The sequence below is a fragment of the Zingiber officinale genome, chromosome 5A (assembly GCF_018446385.1).
Source record: "Zingiber officinale cultivar Zhangliang chromosome 5A, Zo_v1.1, whole genome shotgun sequence".
Classification (NCBI taxonomy): Eukaryota; Viridiplantae; Streptophyta; class Magnoliopsida; order Zingiberales; family Zingiberaceae; genus Zingiber; species Zingiber officinale.
Window position 1 is genome coordinate 62,648,924 of NC_055994.1, and position 19,250 is coordinate 62,668,173.

Consider the following 19,250-nt stretch of genomic DNA (forward strand, 5'->3'; position numbering starts at 1 on the left):
TTAATTTCCTTAAATAACTCTAGGTCAACCAAAAGGAACAATTGAATCACAAGGAAAAGAAAAATAAAAATAACACAACATCGAAAACTAATTCGAAATACTAGAATCGCATGTCTCTTGTATTTGGTATTTTTACATGGAGATAAAACTAACATGATGCGGAAAACAACATTAGTTATACCTTTCTTAGTAGAAAATGACCTCTTGATCTTCTACCGTATTCCTCTTCTAATCTCGGGCGTTGTGTGGGCAATGATCTTCCGAGACGAGAACCACCTAGCACCTTTCTTCTTCTTCCTTCAAATTTCGGCCAAGCAAGACTTCCAAAGGATGAAGATCTTTTTCCACCAACCTAGCTCCAAGATATGCAAGCTTTCTCTCCTTCTTCTCCAAGCTAGGATCCGGCCACCACTTGATCTCCAACAGAGAAGAGAGTTTCGGGCGCAAGGATGGAGAGAAGAGAAAGGGAAGAGTCAGCCACACCAAGGAAGAAAAGAGGGAGAAATAGAATAAAGGTTGTACCACATAGGCACCCAAAACCCCCTCTTTTATAATCCTTTAGCCTTGGCAAATAAGGAAAATTTAATAAAACTTTCCTTAATTCTATTGCCATGGAAAAGGAAAATTTTAATTAATTAAAATTAAAATTCTTTTTTTAGTGTATATGGCCGGCCACACCAAGGAAGCAAAAAGGAAATTTTTCTCTAGAAAAATTAAAGCTTCCTAATTTGCTTTCGGAGAAATTTTAAAATAAAATTTCTCTTTAATAATTCTTCATGATTGATTCTATAAAAAAAATTTCTATAATTTTAAAATATAACTTTTCAATATGTGGATGATAAATAAGTAAAGTTTTTATCAAAATTAAAAACATCCTTTTAATCTACAAATAAGGAAAGAGATTTAACTCTTATCTTAATCTTTTGTAGAATCTTATAAAAGGAAATATTTTTAATTTTTTAACTCTCTTTTAAATCATGTATTCCACATAAGAAAAAAAATTTAAAATTAAAATTCCTTTTGTATTTTTAATGGCCGACCACCTAGACTTGGGTTCAAGTTAGGGTCGGCCACCCATGGACCAAGGCTTGGCCGGCCCTAGCTTGGTTCTCAAGCTAGCTTGGCCGGCCCCTACAACATGGATATGAAGGTGGGTATAGGTGGGTATAGTACTCTATAATTAAGAGGCTACTATAGGGACCGAGAGGAGGAATTGGTTTTGGTCTCCCGATAAAATTAAGCATCCCGTGTTCGCCCCGAACACACAACTTAATTTTATCAATAATAATTCATTCCACTAGAGAACTATTATTGAACTACCGCACCAATTCCAAATTCCATTTTTGGGCTCCTTCTTATTATGAGTGTGTTAGTCTCCCTGTGTTTAAGATGTCGAATGCCCACTAATTAAGTGAGTTACTGACAACTCATTTAATCAATATCTTAGTCCAAGAATAGTACCACTCAACCTTATTGTCATGTCGGACTAAGTCCACCTGCAGAGTTTAATATGACAATCCTTATGAGCTCCTCTTGGGGGCATTATCAACCTAGATCACTAGGACATAGTTTCCTTTTATAATCAACAACACACACTATAAGTGACATCATTTCCCAACTTATCGGGCTTATTGATTTATCAAACTAAATCTTACCCATTGATAAATTAAATAAATAAATATCAAATATATGTGCTTGTTATTATATTAGGATTAAGAGCACACACTTCCATAATAACTGAGGTCTTTGTTCCTTTATAAAGTCAGTATAAAAGAAATGACCTCTGATGGTCCTACTCAATACACTCTAAGTGTACTAGTGTAATTATATAGTTAAGATAAACTAATACCTAATTACACTACGGCCTTCCAATGGTTTGTTCCTTTCCATTTTGGTCGTGAGCTACTGTTTATAATTTATAAGGTACTGATAACATTATCTTCTGTATGTGACACCACATACTATGTTATCTACAATATAAATTAATTGAACAACTACAAACAAATGTAGATAATTTGACCAAATGTGATTCTTTATTCAAAATAAATGTTTACAAAAGTTTAGGCTTTCAATATACACTCTAACAACAACAACACTAATGTATTTTTGGAACTCTCTTGCTCTAATTATATCCAAAATTTTAAAATTTGGACACTATACGACCATTAGTGAGTTTAGCTAAAACTCACTGATGGTCTTAAGAATATCATAATTAATCTAAATTAGAAGCAAATGCACTCCTAGGAGCCTCTTGAGTCTCATTATGCCTTCAAACCTTATAAAATTTAGACAATTTTATATCATTTTGGTACAAATTTACTATTGGACTTAGTCATATAATTATATTTACTCAACAATAGCATCAATGTGCTCTCTAACTCTCTTAATTCTAACCATGCCTAAAATTTGAACATTGTAGGGTCAAAAGTCACTAATGACCATACATACTCCAAAATATGAAATTTTGATCATAGTGTGACTCAAGAGGTTCAAAAGAGTGCATCAATGTTAGTTTGGATTAATTTCAATGTGGATATAGTCATTAGTGCGTTTTGATTAAAACTCACTAATGGTTGTATAAAATCTAAATTTTAAAATTTTAAGTAAATTCGGAGTCAAGAGAATTTTAGAAAAACATTGATATTGTGTTGAGTGAATATGATAAACTTAAATATAATAATGAGTTATGTCAAAATAATTCTAGGTAGTCGAAATTTATAAACACATAGATTATGAAATTAATGTTTGAGTGCATGATGAGACTCGGAAAGTTGCTAAAAAATATATTGGTTTTGATTGATTCGAATGTGTCTAAGATCATTAATGAGTTTTGACGATTGATGAGTTTTAATAAAAACTTATTGATAGACTTAAACTAAACTTATCAAATTGGATCTAAATTAAGACTATTATATTCATGAGAATTATGTCCTTTAATATTGATGGCATCCCATATTTAATTCTTGGTGAGGTTTTGCAAAAAGAGAAATAGTATTTTAAAAATCTAATTTAATGTGATCTCTTTTTTTAAGATTTTAAATGTCGGGTCAAATAAATCTGTATACATAGATAAATATTTTTTAAAAAATGTATAATTTGATAAATATATAAACATAATATGTGATTTTTGATATTAATAAAAATGTTATGTAATTCCGTAATCGCCGTTTCTAAACACCAGAGCGACCAAGCGAAATCTGCACGCAATCACGAGTCAATTATTACACATAATTTAACACGAAATCGACACGTGAACACGTTCCTGTGGCGAATGCCGTGCACGTTTTAATTTCCATCCACCGCCACGCGACTTAACCAAGTCCGCCGACATCGTTTACGGATGGCGGCTCATTCTGGTGCGCTTCCTAATCTAGAACACCAATATTGACGAGTCAGTCAAAGCTTAGACTGCCGCGCAAGCAAACTGCCATCTATATAACGAGTTCTGCTAATCTTATCTTGACAATCTCTCTCTCTCCGTTGATTAAGCCCGACGAATTAGTGAAAATGATGGACGGCTTCTTCTCCGACTCCGACATGTTGACAAAGGTGGCGCTGTTTGCTCTGATCCAAGCTCTCGTCTATCTCATCCTCTCAAAGTCCTCCACCGTCTTCTCCGCCGAAGGGTTGAGGAGGAGCCTGAGCTTCCAACCAGCGCGCTCTGTCAGCGTCCGCCGCTTGCAAGCCTTGCTCTCTGACATGCCGCCCGGTGGGGAGGTCTCGCCGTCGGCTCCGAGGCCTCGCCGGGAGGATTCCTTGTTGTCGTCCGACGACTAGAAGAATTGATGAAATTTGTTAATTTCTCTGTTACAGATTTAAGGTGGTGTGGTATTCTTTTTAGTGGACTTAATTTGTTGTTAAAAGTTTGAATTGAAGCAGGAGAAAGAAACAACGAAGTTTAGAACACTACGATATTGAATTTTAGCTTGAGCCTGCCTATCCTTTTATACAAAGTAATGAATAAATTCATTCGAAAGACGTAAGACACGTTTTTATAATATTTATTATTTGTATATGATATTATTTTAATTCATATGAAAGAATAAATACTCCTACATAAACTAAGTCTTAAGTCTTACCTAATTTGTTATCTTCAACTAAATGTATATTTTTATGCCATTAAATTTTATTTTCTATTATATCATATCTATATTTAAATATATTTTATTTTATTTTATTTTTACTAATCAAGTCTTTTTTAATCTTTCACTTTCTCGTTTAATATGCGTATTTATCATAGTTTTACATCGCTTAACTAGAACATTTATTGATCATCAAAATATATGCTCGTACCATGTTAACGTTCTCTCGGAGTTTTCCATCAATAAATGTAACTCCGAATTTTTCTCTAATACTCTTATTTTTTATTCTGTCCATCCTCGTATATCCACACTGCACATCCATCTTATAACATCATCATATCTACAACTTTCTGCGCATGTGCTCGAGTCATAATCCAACATTTAGCTTCATATAACATAGTAAGTTTTACTACGATTTTGTAGAACTTTCCTTTAAGTTTCAGAGATAGTTTACGATTACATAAAACACCCGACGCTTTCCACCATTTCAACTATTCTACCTGTATTCTATGTAAGACATCTCTCTCAATCCCTCTGTTGATTTATAAAAATAATCCTAAATATTTAAAACTCTTGGTTCCAGATAACTCATCATTTTCTATCTTAACAATTGTCTCATTACATCTAATATTATTAAACTTAAATTTCATATATTCTATTTTTATTCTAAAAATTCTAAAACTTTCCCTTCTAATGTTTTCCCCTAAAATTCTAGTTTAACATTTACTTGTTCACGTGTTGTAAGATATAGCAATAAATAATAATAAAATAATAAGCATTATTTGAGAAATAACCTTACAATTTCTTTTAGAATTTTTTAAAAAAATTTTGATATTTAAATGAAGTGTATATGACATATTTAAGGGGATGAATCGATTATACTTAGAGAAAATCTATTTGGAATATTTATTTATTTAGAAGTTGATTGATTTAATCAAACATAAGGTTTATTTATCTAACCTAACTATAAATCATCTAAACCTAAGTTTACTCTCGATCCTCATTTCTTGTTGCTCGACTCTATCCCAATCTCGCTAGGGCCCCAATCTTGCTTGCCACCGGAGCAGCCATTGTGGGTTCGGCCGAGATGGCGCCTTCTACGCCCGAGCAGAAGCTGACTGACACGTCGGCTGCCCTCAAGTCCCCGCCGACGATGCTCCGATTCCCTTCCGCCCCTTTCCTTTTTATCTCCTGATCTCCTCACCAACACTGACATCAACTACTCTTTACACTGACACCGACTCCTCCTCACTTTGATGGTCAAGAGCATCATCTTGCAGGCTAGCCATGATCCACTCTTCACCGCCATCTCTCTCTCTCGCATTGACGCTCATGACAACACCATTGAAGAGGATTGGTAGGCCAGTTCACTTGTGCAACTACAGCCATGTCCTATATCACAGCAATGACAAGAGGTGCAACCCTTTGCTACTCTCCCCCTCAACCTCCATCTGTGCCACTCCACAGCCATCCCAGCCCTGCCGACTCGATGTACTATCATTCCGGCCATTGAATTTGTGTGTGCAGACATAGGTAGTAATGTGCTGGCTGCTAAATGAAGGCGTTGAAATTTCGTTCTATTTAAATTTCCTTGTACAAAAATTGTACAAGTACAAAACTATTCCTAGCAACCCGCATGTTTGATCAAACATGTGTTTGATCAATCAAGCAAGTTCTTGAATGATCAAAGCACACCTTAATCGAAGTACAAGATCGCTTGCCTCTTGTGTTGGTATTCCAAAAAAACGATACAAAGAAAACTAACTAATTACGTAGCGGAATTAAAGAAATAGTTATACCTTTTCTTTGTACCTAAAGACCTCTTGATCTTCTGTCGTATTCCTCTTCTCTTCTTGGGCGTCATGTGAGCGACGATCTACCAAGACAACACCACCTTCCTTCTCTTCAATGTTTCCAAACGGCCGGCTACAAAAGAAGGCTCCAGGATGGGACACCTTCTAATCTTCTTCCTTCTCTTCCTCTTCTTCCTCTTCTTCAAGTCGCCGCCCACCAAGGGAGTGTTGGTTGCCACCCGGAATATCATACTACTTCCTCTGTACAAAAATTTTGTACAAGTCCTGAACCTTTACTAACAACCTATTGTGATCTTTTAGAAATTAAATTTTGAATCGCAAATAGAACTTAACATTATTGATTCCAAATTCAACTTATCTGTTCTCAGAGGTTTAGACTTGGATCGCAAACGATGCTTAACATTATTAATCTAAATCCACCTATGTTACAAATTCGATTAAATATTTATTTCAGAGATCGGCTTCGAGGTTAAACATGGCGAGGCACTAGGCCTTCTTGGGTATGGGATCATCCACCACTTCCTAGACAAAGTCTTTCAACGAAATTCAATATTTAATCTCCTTATAGTAACCCTAGGTTTAACCAATAAGAACAATCGAATCACAAATTCCAAAAATAAAAGAAATACAAAATCGAAACATAAAATTGATTGCCTAGAATCGTTAGTCTCTTGTCTTTGGTATTTCAAAATCCATACAAAGAAAAACAAGTATGATGCGGAACAAGACAAATAGTTATACCTTTCTTTGTAAACAAAACCTCTTGATCTTCTATTATATTCCTCTCCTTCTCTTGGACATTGTGTGGGCGACGATCTACCAAGAAGAAATCCACCTAAGCCTTCTTCTCTTTCTCCAAGCTTCAGCCACCAAAGGGATCTAGACAAGAGAGCCTCCTTTCTCTTCTTCTTCTCCTCCTAGTAACCGGCCACCAATACTCCTAGAAGAATAGATGCCGTCGGCCGCAAAGTGGAAATCAAAGGAGAAGAGAGAAAGGGAGAGGGTCGACCACCAAAAGAAAAAAGAGAGAGGAACAATAGAATAGAGTTGTGTCTCATGAATGCACCCTCCCCCTCTTTTTTATAATCCTTGGTGAATCCAAAAAAGGAAAGTTTTATAACAAAAATAAAACTTCCTTTAATTACTATATATTGGCCGACCACTTCTTGTAAAACCAAACAAGGAAAGATTTTAAACAAAAATTAAAATCTCTCTTTTAAAATATCCCTTTTGTGGTTAGCTATAAGAGGAATGTTTTATAAATTAAAATCTCTCTCTTTTAAATCCTTTTATGGATATCTATAAAAGATAAGATTTAAAAATAAAACTCCTTTTATATCATGGTTACAAAAAAGGAAAGTTTTGTCAAAAAATTAAAATCTTTCTTTCACATTATAGATAACTACAAATAAGGAAAGATATCTAATCTCTCTTTTAATCCTTTGTAGAAAATCTATAAAAGGAAAGATTTTAAAATTTAAAACCATGTGGATGAAAACATAAAAGGAAAGATTTTATCAAAATTTTATTTTTAATAAAATCCCTCTTCGCTTTCACAATTTGTCTGCCCCTTGCTTGGGCACCAAGCAAGGCTTGGCCGGCCCTAGCTCAAGCACCAAGCTTGGCTTGGTCGGCCCCATGCTTGGGCTCCAAGCAAGGATAGGGGTCGGCCCCTAGCATGGGCTAAGAGGCTAGTCTTTGGGTGGATATAAGGCTTCATATAAGAGGCTACAATAGGGATCGAGAGGAGGAATTTGTTATGGTCTTCCGATGAACTTAAGCGTCCCGTGTTCGCCCCGAACACCCAACTCAAGTTCATCAATAATAACTCATACCACTAAAGAGCTATCATTGAACTACCGCACCAATCCTATATTACTATATGGGCTCCTTCTTATCATGAGTGTGTTAGTCTCCCTGTTTTTAAGATATAGAATGTCCACTAATTAAATAAATTACTGACAACTCACTTAATTAATATCTAGCTCCAAGAGTAGTACCACTCAACTTCATTGTCATGTCGGACTAAGTCCACTTGCAGGGTTTACATGACAATCCTTATGAGCTCCTCTTGGGGACATCATCAACCTAGATTGTAGGATATAATTCCCTTCTATAATCAACAACAGACACTATAAATAATATTATTTTCCAACTTATCGGGCCTATTGATTTATCGAACTAAATCTTACCCACTGATAAATTAAAGAAATAAATACTAAATATATGCGCTTGGTATTATATCAGGTTAAGAGCACACACTTCAATAATAACAAAGGTCTTATTTTTTTATGTAGTCAGTATAAAAAGAAACTACCTTAAATGGTCCTGCTCAATACACTCAGAGTGTACTAGTGTAATTTTATAGTCAAGATAAACTAATACCAAATTACACTACGACTATTCCAATGATTCGTTCCTATTCATCTTAGTCGTGAGCTACTATTTATAATTTATAAGGAACTTATAACATGATCTTCTGTATGTGACTCCACACATCATATTATCTACAATATAAATTAATTCAACAACTACACTTAGCATATAAATGCAAACATTTGGCCAATGTGATTCTTTATTTCAAAAATAAATGTTTACAAAAAGCTAGGCTTTTAGTATACACTCTAACAATCTTCCTCTTATACTAAAAGACTATGTTGTCATAAACGTTGACATAAATTTGATCCCCATCCCCTCAACATGCCGATCAAAAGCTTTTGCTGGAAGGGCCTTCGTGAAAGGATCTACCAGGTTATCTACTGATGCAATCTTGGCGACAACAATTTCTCCTTACTTTACGATGTCTCGTATCAGGTGTTACTTGCGCTCTATGTGTTTACTCGCCTTATGGGCTTATGGTTCCTTTGAGTTTGCTATTGCACTGCTATTATCACAATAAATTGTGATGATTTTGGGCAAACTAGGAATTACATCTAAGTCCATTAGGAAGTTCCTAAGCCATATAGTTTCTTTGGCTGCCTCAGAGGCTTCCACATACTTAGCTTCCATAGTTGAGTCTGAAACACATTTCTCCTTAACACTTCTTCATGCTATTGCTCCACCTCCTAAAGTAAACACATAGCCTGATATAGATTTACTATTGTCCCTGTCTGATTGGAAGTCAGAATCCGTGTAACCCACATGGAGAAAATCATCTGCTTGGTAAACCAGCATATAATCTCTAGTCCTTCTTGTTAATACAGTCTAACCTGGCTGTTGTTTTGATGTTGACACTGATTTAAGTTTGTATCAGATATTAATTAAACTCAGACAGATTAATGATCAAGGTTGATCATGTGGAGAGGAAAAGTCCAAGTACGGATACTTGGCACGCGAAGTCGGAGAGGGCTCGGCAGCTCGTTCTCCGGACTAGGTCGGAGAGGGCTCGGTAGCTCGTTTCTCCGGACTAGGTCAGAGAGGGCTCGGTAGCTTGTTCTCTGGATCGGACGAAGTCGGAGAGGGCTCGGTAGCTCATTCTCCGGACTAGGTCAGAGAGGGCTCGGTAGCTCGTTCTCTGGACTAGGTCAGAGAGAGCTCGGTAGCTCGGTCTCTAGACCGGACGTGGAAGTCGGAGAGGGCTCGGTAGCTTGTTCTCTAGAATAGGTCAAAGAGGGCTCGGTAGCTCGTTCTCTGGACCAGGAAAACATTAGGGTTTAGGGCTGGGAAGCTCTAAAACCAACAGAGACATTGGATCGGTCTGTTGACCGATCCAATGATACTTTGGCTATCTGGATCGGTCTGTCGACCGATCCAGTGATACCTCAGTTATCTGATCGGTCTCATGACCGATCAGTAACCACACAGAAGCATTCTGTGGATTATCTGATCGGTCTCGTGACCGATCAGTAACCACACAGAAGCATTCTTTGGATTATCTGATCGGTCTCGTCACCGATCAGTAACCACACAGAAGCATTCTTTGGATTATCTGATCGTTCTCGTGACCGATCAGTAAGTAGCGATGGGATTCAGAGCAATAGGGGGGATCGGTCTGTGGACCGATCCACCCATAGGTTGATCGGTCCACAGACCGATCAGAATCATCCCAGACCGATCAGGATGTGTCCTGATCGGTCCGGAAGGCTATGGATCGGTCTGTTGACCGATCCACAACGATGTCGTTTGTCTTCTGCTGTTTCTCTGTGATTTATGATTCACCTGATCTAACCATCTGCTGCAAGCTTTTTGAGTTACAGGTTGCAGGTGTCGTGCCAATGCTTAATTTCAAATTAAGCTCCATCAAAAGAATAAGGCCAAGTGCTCTTTCTGCTGTGTTTCGCTGCAAATGGTGCAATTGGAGCGTCAACGTTCACTGGCTGCGATCAGTTGGCAACAGCTTGACTCTTGCTTATTGGTTCGAGCTCAGAGACACCAGTGAAGACCATGGATGGTATTGGTGTGAGTTCAGAGAACCAGATGAGGAGGAAGAGTGATTGGCGATGCCTGAGTTGGTCGCAGTGATTCGATACAGGTGATAGTGATTCGGCTCTGGCTGAAGACAGTGAGAAAGAAGCATAATAAGAAGAAGGCAGAAGAGAGGTTTGGTAAGGTTTTTGAAAAACTCTCTGTCGATCAAGGAAGAGGTTGTGTGTTTGAGCTCTTGGCTGAGGAATCCCTTCTGTCTTTGCATTCTGTTTCGTGGCTGTAAGTTTATTGTTCATTCCTTTTGGCCACTGAACTCTGTAAGTCTTGTGCTTCATTTCAATCTTTTCTGTGACTTTGTGGAGAGGTTACTCCACTGAGAAGGAGAAATACTTAGCCGGAATTTGTCCGGGGTGTGATCTACCGAAAGATCAAGGGATCGTCCACCTTACGGACACGCCGAGGAGTAGGGGCAAGTTATCCCCGAACCTCGTACATACTTGTGTAAGCTGTGGGTTGTTTTCTTTCCTTGCATCAGTTTTCTTTTTGTTTATTTCCGCTGTGCTAACAAGCTTTTGTGAGGAATTGATTGAGTTTTTAGTGGAGACTATTCACACCCTCCCTCTCTAGCCATCCGAAGGTCCTAACAAGTGGTATCAGAGCGAGGCGCTCTTCATCCGGATTAACACCTTAAAGAGCAAGAAGATGGCTATGAAGGAAGGTTTTAGCACCAATCGTCCACTCTACTTCGATGGAGCAGACTTCCAATATTGGAAGAGCCGTATGGAGTATTATCTCAAGACCGACATCTCCATGTGGTTCTTAGTCAAGGAAGGGTTCACACCTCCGAAGGACGAAGAAGGTAAGGAACTAGAGTCGTCAAGGTGGTCCGCCGAGCAAACTCGCAAAGGACAAGTTGATGCCAAGGCGGTGGTCACTCTACAATGTGGGATAGCCAAAGATCAACTTGTCAAGGTAGGTCCATTTGTGAGCGCAAAGGATTTGTGGAACAAGCTCATCGAGCTCCAAGAAGGAACCCGAGACTCTCGGATCGCCAAGAGAGACTTGTTCCTAAACCAACTACAAAATCTCACCATGAAGGAGAACGAAACGGCAAGTGAACTACACGGAAGGTTCAAAGAGATCATCAATGGTCTTCATTCCGTAGATGAACGCGTAGAGAATCGCGATCTTGTAAGGTACGCTCTCAAAGCCTTTCCAAGGAATGCCTTGTGGTCATCTATGGTAGATGCCTACAAGGTCTCCAAGGACCTTTCAATTGTTAAGTTAGATGAATTCTTTTGTGAAATGGAACTTCATGAACTTGCTAACAAGGGTCAAAAAGAGAAAGGTATTGCCTTAGTTGCAGGAGAAAAGAGCAAGGATGGAAGAAGGAAGAAAGAAAAGAAGAAGGAGAAAGAGATTCCTAGATCCTCATCCTCCTCCGAGTCCGATGATGAAGGTGGATCATCATCAAGCGAGATGGCCAACTTCGTAAGGAGAATCATGAGAAGGAGCCGGAGATACAAAGGGAAAGGTAAGTCTATTGATCAAAATGTTGATAAGACTAATGTTACGTGTTATGAGTGTAGCAAGAAAGGACACTATCGAAGCGAGTGTCCAAAACTCAAGAAGAAGGAGGAAAGGGCCAAGAAGAAGAAAGCTCTCAAAGCTACTTGGGAAGAATCCTCCTCAAGCTCATCGGAGGAAGAGAAGAAGGAGAAAAGCACTCGTCAATTAGCACTCATGGCAAGGGAGGAATCAGACTCCGGAAGTGATACATCAACCGCGGCTTCATCATCTTCGGATGATGAAGAGGTAACTTCTCCGCATTTAGAAAAGTGCTATAAAACTATTGCACATTTATCTACTTTGCTTAAGAAATCAAAAACTGAAATCAAATCATTAAAAGATGAAGTAGAACACTTGAAGACTCTTAGGGAAGATGAGGTTGATGACCTACATCAAGAGCTTCTTGAGGATGAAAACAAAGCCCTAAAGAGTGAAGTTGAGAAACTCAAGAAAATGCTTGAGAAATTCTCAACTAGCTCTAAGACCTTAGATATGATTCTAAATGCCCAAAGGGCGGTCTACAACAAGGCTGGGTTAGGATATCAACCTAAGGAGTCTAGTTTCATTTCCTTAGTGTCTAGAACCCAATTTCATAGATCACATGCTTCTAGGGTTCATGAGACTAGGAAGGGTGTGACCAAGGCATGGGTTCCTAGGTCTTTCATTGTAGATGCATTAGGTCCCAAGATTTGGGTACCTAAAACATCTATCTTTCGTGTCTTGTAGGCATTTGTCAAGGGGGAGCATCTATCAACTTGGTTTGTTGACAGTGGATGCTCCAAGCACATGACCGGGTACAAGTCACTCTTTACTACCCTTTAAAACAAAAATAGAGGTAATGTGTCCTTTGGTAATAATGGTAGCCTTAAGGTTATAGGAGTTGGAGATATTCATATATCCGAATGTCTCCAAATCAAAAATATCCTTCTAGTCAAGGGGATGACCTTTAATCTCCTAAGTATCAGCCAATTGTGTGATACGGGTTACACAATTGAGTTTCATTCAAGTCAATGTATAGTCAAACACATTGACACACTTGACACGGTACTAGTAGGCAAAAGGGTAGATAACATTTACCAAGTATCTTTTAAAAGTGCTACTAATGCCTCTGCTAAGTGTTTCATGTCAAAAGAAGAAGAATCATGGCTGTGGCATAGAAGGTTGGCCCACGTAAACATGAAGAATATTCGAAAGCTGGCTAACAAAGGATTAGTGCGAGACTTACCAAGCATCAAGTACCAAAAGACAAAATTATGTGATGCATGTCAAAAGGGTAAGCAAACAAAAGCGTCTCATAAAGGTAAAAGCGATGTAAGTACATCTACTGTTTTAGATTTATTGCATATGGATTTGTTTGATTGCAGTAATGTTATTTCATTGAATGGAAGTAGATACTGCTTAGTGATCATTGATGATTTTACTAGATATACATGGACTTTCTTTTTGAAAAATAAGTATCAAACCATAGATATTTTTGTTTCCTTTTGTAGAAGAACTGAAAATGAAAAATCAACAACAATTAAAACAATTAGGAGTGATCATGGTGGAGAATTTCAAAACCATAGATTTTTAGAATTTTGTCAAGAAAAAGGATATAGGCATGAGTTCTCTACTCCAAGGACCCCACAACAAAATGGGGTTGTGGAGAGAAAGAACTGAGTTTTGCAAGAGGCTGCACGAAGCATGCTCAATGAGTACTCACTACCGAGCTACTTATGGGCTGAGAATATTGCTTGCTATGTGCAAAACCGAGTCTTGATACATAGGTTTTTAGGAAAGACTCCCCATGAACTTTGGTTTGGGAAACCCCCTACAATTAAACATCTTAGGGTGTTTGGTTGTAAGGTGTTTATCTTGAACACCAAGGATCATCTTGGAAAGTTCACGGCTAAGGCTGATGAAGGGATACTTGTCAGGTACTCTCTCATCAGCAAAGCCTATCGAGTCTACAACAATAGGACTAAATTGATTGAAGAGTTCTCGGATGTAGCATTTGAAGAAATTTCTAAATCAAATGATCAATCAAGGGATGTAGGAGAAATTCAATTTGAACTTAGAAATCTAAGTTTAAATGATCAAAACATAGAAAGAGTCGAAATTGACTCTGATGATGATGAGCAAAGGCAAGAGAGGGCTCAGTCTGATCCTTTACCTGATACTGAGCCCTTGCCTGTGTCTAGTGAGACCACTCATGAGGCACCGCCAACACCAAGGTAATCTAGGATAGCCTCTAGTCATCCCCAAGACCAGATTGTGGGAGACATTCAACAAGGGGTTAGGACTAGGTCATTCTTTAGAAATGAGTCTAATGAGGTCGCCTTGATCTCAGAAATTGAACCAAAATTAGTTGATGAGGCATTGCACGATCCTGATTGGATCATAGCTATGCAAGATGAGTTAGGTCAATTTGAAAGGAGCCAAGTATGAGACTTAGTTCCTAGACCTAAGAAGACCACCATTATTGGAACCAAATGGGTCTTCAAAAATAAGTTAAACCAAAAGGGAGAAGTCGTAAGAAACAAGGCAAGACTTGTAGCCAAGGGCTATAGTCAAGTCGAAGGCCTCATTATGATGAGACTTATGCTCCCGTGGCCCGACTAGAGTCCATTCGTTTAATGCTAGCTTTTGCTGCACATAGAGGCTTCAAGCTCTATCAAATGGACGTTAAATCGGCCTTCTTAAACAGTTTCATTAAAGAAGAGGTCTATGTTGAACAACCACCGGGGTTTGTGAATACCGAAGTTCCAAACCACATGTACAAGCTCAAGAAATCTCTTTATGGGCTTAAACAAGCACCTCGAGCTTGGTACGAAAGGTTGTCAACTTACTTACTAGAAAAGGGTTTTGTAAGAGGTCAAATAGAGCCAACACTATTTCTGCGTAGAGATGGTGAAAATATATTTGTAGCCCAGGTGTATGTCGATGACATAATTTGTGGCTCAAATAACAAGGGCTATTTGAATGAATTTATCACTCACATGGAAAGTGAGTTTGAGATGAGTTTGGTGGGAGAATTGACATTCTTCCTTGGACTTGAAATCAAACAAACTCGAGATGGCATTTATGTCCATCAGACGAAGTACACTCAAGAGATGCTCAAGAAATTCAAAATGAGTGACTCTAAGGAAGTATCCACTTCAATGGCGATGAACACTCGCCTTGACAATGATGAGAATGGAAAACCAGTTGATCTAACGCAATATAGAAGCATGATCGGTAGTCTTCTATATCTCACAGCTAGTCGATCAGACATACTTTTTGCTATGGGTATGTGCGCTAGATATCAAGTATGTGCCAAGGAATCTCATTTAATTGCAGTTAAGAGGATTCTGAGATATATTAAGGGCACAATTAGTGTAGGTCTCTGGTACCCTCGTACTGAGTCTTTTGACTTGATAGGTTATACCGACTCCGATTATGCTGGGTGCAAATTGGATCGGAAAAGCACTAGTGGGGGTTGCCAATTTTTAGGTTCATCATTGGTTAGTTGGTCAAGTCGGAAGCAACATTGCGTTGCTCTCTCCACAACCGAGGCTGAATACATTGCCATGGGAGAGAGTGTATCACAATTGTTGTGGATGATCCACACCCTAGAAGATTATGGGCTTTCGTATAAGGGAGTGCAAGTGTTGTGTGACAACATCAGCACAATAAACCTAACGAAAAATCCAGTCCATCATTCAAGGACCAAACATATTGAAGTGCGTCATCACTTCATTAGAGATCACGTAGCTAGGGGAGACATTGCACTTACATATGTTGAGTCAAAGTCAAACCTAGCAGATATTTTCACCAAACATCTTCCGGAAAATGAATTTAGTCATTTGAGGAGAGAATTGGGAATGTGTTTGGCTCAATAGGCCATTAGGACCCCATCATGATCGATAAGGACATTAAAATGACAAGAGGAATTGGGAAATTAATTTGGGCAACTTGGGAACATCTCACACAAACTATAAGGTTTAACAAATTACTTTTGTTTGCTAGAAATGGGGTGAGATGCTAGGATCAGCCGAATTATTCAAAATGTATCATGCATCCCTTGAATAATTAGGCTGACGAGACATAAATTGAGTATGGGGAAGACCATTACATAATTCATGTGTATTTGGTTCCTAGATCTTGCTCATATATTCCAACTAAGGAAACTTGGTTGGACCTTTGCCTAGGAATTATGTAACTCTAGTTGATGGACTGTTTGATACCTTTGACCGATACTTTTCATGATTTTGATTGAAACTAGGACAAGTACTTGAAATAATGATAACAAGTTGGTTATATTTTGACAAACTTGAAACTGAACATAACAAGGTCGGAAATTTCAGTGTTTCAAGCCTTGAGTTGTCTGTTTTTCTAAATGTCTGAAACCTTCGGGCTATAATTAATTTCAGACCATGATCTTTAGGAAATAGTTATGCTTGTAGAATATTCAGAGTCTAGGTACTAGATTTGGAAGTTTCACTGGAGAAACTTATACGAATTATCGAACACCTCTACGAGTTTCAGTTACTGAAATTACTGGAGAAATTTTAGTATCAGACACTTATCGGTCTACAGACCGATCAGGAGGTTCCTGGATCGGTCCAGGGACCGATCAGGTTCATTTTGTATGCCAGGAAGCCTACTGATCATCTTCTGATCGGTCTACAGACCGATCAGGAATTCCCTGATCGGGCCGGGGACCGATCTGGTTAGTTTGGTACGCAGAGGGCCACTGATCGCCTTCTGATCGGTCTACAGACCGATCAGAAGGTTCCCTGATCGGTCCAGGGACCGATCAGCAGGCTACTAATCGTCTTCTGATCGGTCTACAGACCGATCAGGAGGTTCCTGATATCTCCTGATCGGACAGTCGTCCGATCATTTCGACACCTGGACACCCATCTCCCTTAAATCTTCCCGATCCCTTCTTTTCCCCTTTCACGCGGAAGCCCTAGCCAACTCTTCCCTACACCTCAACTCTTCTCTTCTCTTTGGACGCCGAAGCCCTAGCCAAAAGATACTTCAATGGCACCAAGGTAACTCTATACTTCTCTAGAACTACTCACATTGGCATTTCAGTTTCGTTTCTCACCGTATCTGTGCATTTTGTTTTGGCTTTCGGGTGTTGGTGGCTCCGGTGCTCACTTATTTGCCCCATTGTATCACATTCTTAAACCTTAGGAAGAAACAAGTTGGTGAAGGAACCTCTAAGTCTAAGTCGCCTGAGAAGTCCAAGTCTAAGGGTCCCTCCCGACCTCAACCATCTGTCTCCGAGAGATTTCCAAACCACCATTTTGAGGAAGCCTTTAAACAAAGAACCTTTAAATTACTCCCTTGTAGGTCTGTTGATCGAAAATTCATGGACGAATTTTGTCCAACTGTGTCAGAAATCATTGCCTACTACAAGCTTGATTCACTTGTCTATTTAGAACGAGATATCAATTATGACTTAGTATCTGAGTTTTATAACAACCTTCATCAAACTAATGATGTGAGTTATAAAACAAAAGTTGCTAAGTAGACTCTTGATTTCAGTTTCTCAGCTTTCTTTGACTATCTAGCTTGCCGAAGGTGTTCCGGAAATGTCTTTTCTATATATCCTGACTTACCAGACCCCTTACCCCCACCCTTTGATGTATCATCTGACTCTATTTATGAGTATTTCTTCAGACATCCTAGACCGGGTGGGCTAGATGAATTAGATGTTGATTTTCCTACTTTTACAGCCTTGAGATTATCTGCCCAAGACTACATTCTCTTTAAGATTGTCACAAACTGCCTTCTGCCAATCACATCTAAACCCTTGTCTGAAATCTGACCATATCATTGCCTGATGCTTTATGGACTGCGTCGGCGTCTCGACTTTGACATCATGTCTAGCATCTATTCTTCGATCATCTCCTATAGCGAGCCAAACAGCTTCACTGTTTATATGCCTTATGGGCATATAATTACAGATTGGCTCGAGACCCTTCAGATTGATGTCTCCAAGGGTAGAATAGTCAAGATGGTCAGGCAGGACTGCAGACTTGGGAAGCGGGCATTTTCCAAGTCTGGCATCATAGGACAAAATGGGGATGTTCGGTGGAAGGATGGGAGAGCTCTAGGTGAGTTACCACGGGGACCTCCACGACAGGTTGCGGCTGCTCCTGTTGCTGCTCCTCTTGCTGCTGCTGCTGACGATGGAGAGGCAGATCCTGATCTGCGCTGGCAGATCGCCGAGCTGGAGAGTCGCATTGATTGGCACGATGAGCTGCTAGTTGCTGAGCTCCACGGGCTGCGCGTTCAGATTGACCAACGCTACGATGATCTACGCAGTCAGCAGTTGGCGACACATCAGGCGATTATGGGATGGATGGCCAGATACCCACCTCCGCAGGATTTCCCGGGTTATCCATCCTCGAGCAGCGGCATGCCACCTCAGGGACCCACTCCTCCAGCGGATGATGCTGATGCTCCTCATGATGAGGAGGTTGATTGATACACACTGTTCTATGCTGTCGTTTTGATTATCAATGTTGTGGATGTTGTTTGTTGGATACTTATGTCTGACCTGGATACTTGCTGATTTCATATATTTATGCTGCTCATTTTCTTGCTTATGTTTCACTTCCGATTGGCTATTAATATGCTGTTCATATGCCATGTCTTGTATGTCTCTTATTTCTTTATTACAGTCTTATAATACACTTAGAGGGCATTCTAGGTGGATTAAGAAAAAGACAGTATGGGTTAAGGGGGAGTCCTTTAACGTTTTCTTTCCTAATTCACACCTTTTCGGTGTTTGATAAAGGGGGAGAAGATAACTAAGTTTAGAGATAAATGAAAGTTTGGCTTTAGGGGGAGAATCTTGATTACCCTATCCTTACATGGTGTTGTATCTATCTTAGGGGGAGGATCTTGATTCCCCTAAAATTAGGGAAATATGAACATTTCTGATCTAAACTTAAATCGTGTTGTCAAACAACAAAAAGGGGGAGATTGTTGATACGCGGTTGTTTTGATGTTGACACTGATTTAAGTTTGTATCAGATATTAATTAAACTCAGACTGATTAATGATCAAGGTTGATCATGTGGAGAGGAAAAGTCCAAGTACGGATACTTGGCACGCGAAGTCGGAGAGGGCTCGGCAGCTCGTTCTCCGGACTAGGTCGGAGAGGGCTCGGTAGCTCGTTTCTCCGGACTAGGTCAGAGAGGGCTCGGTAGCTCGTTCTTTAGACCGGACGAAGTCGGAGAGGGCTCGGTAGTTCGTTCTCCGGACTAGGTCAGAGAGGGCTCGGTAGCTCGTTCTCTGGACCGGACGAAGTCGGAGAGGGCTCAGTAGCTCGTTCTCCGGACTAGGTCAGAGAGGGCTCGGTAGCTCGGTCTCTGGACCGGACGTGGAAGTCGGAGAGGGCTCGGTAGCTTGTTCTCCAGACTAGGTCAGAGAGGGCTTG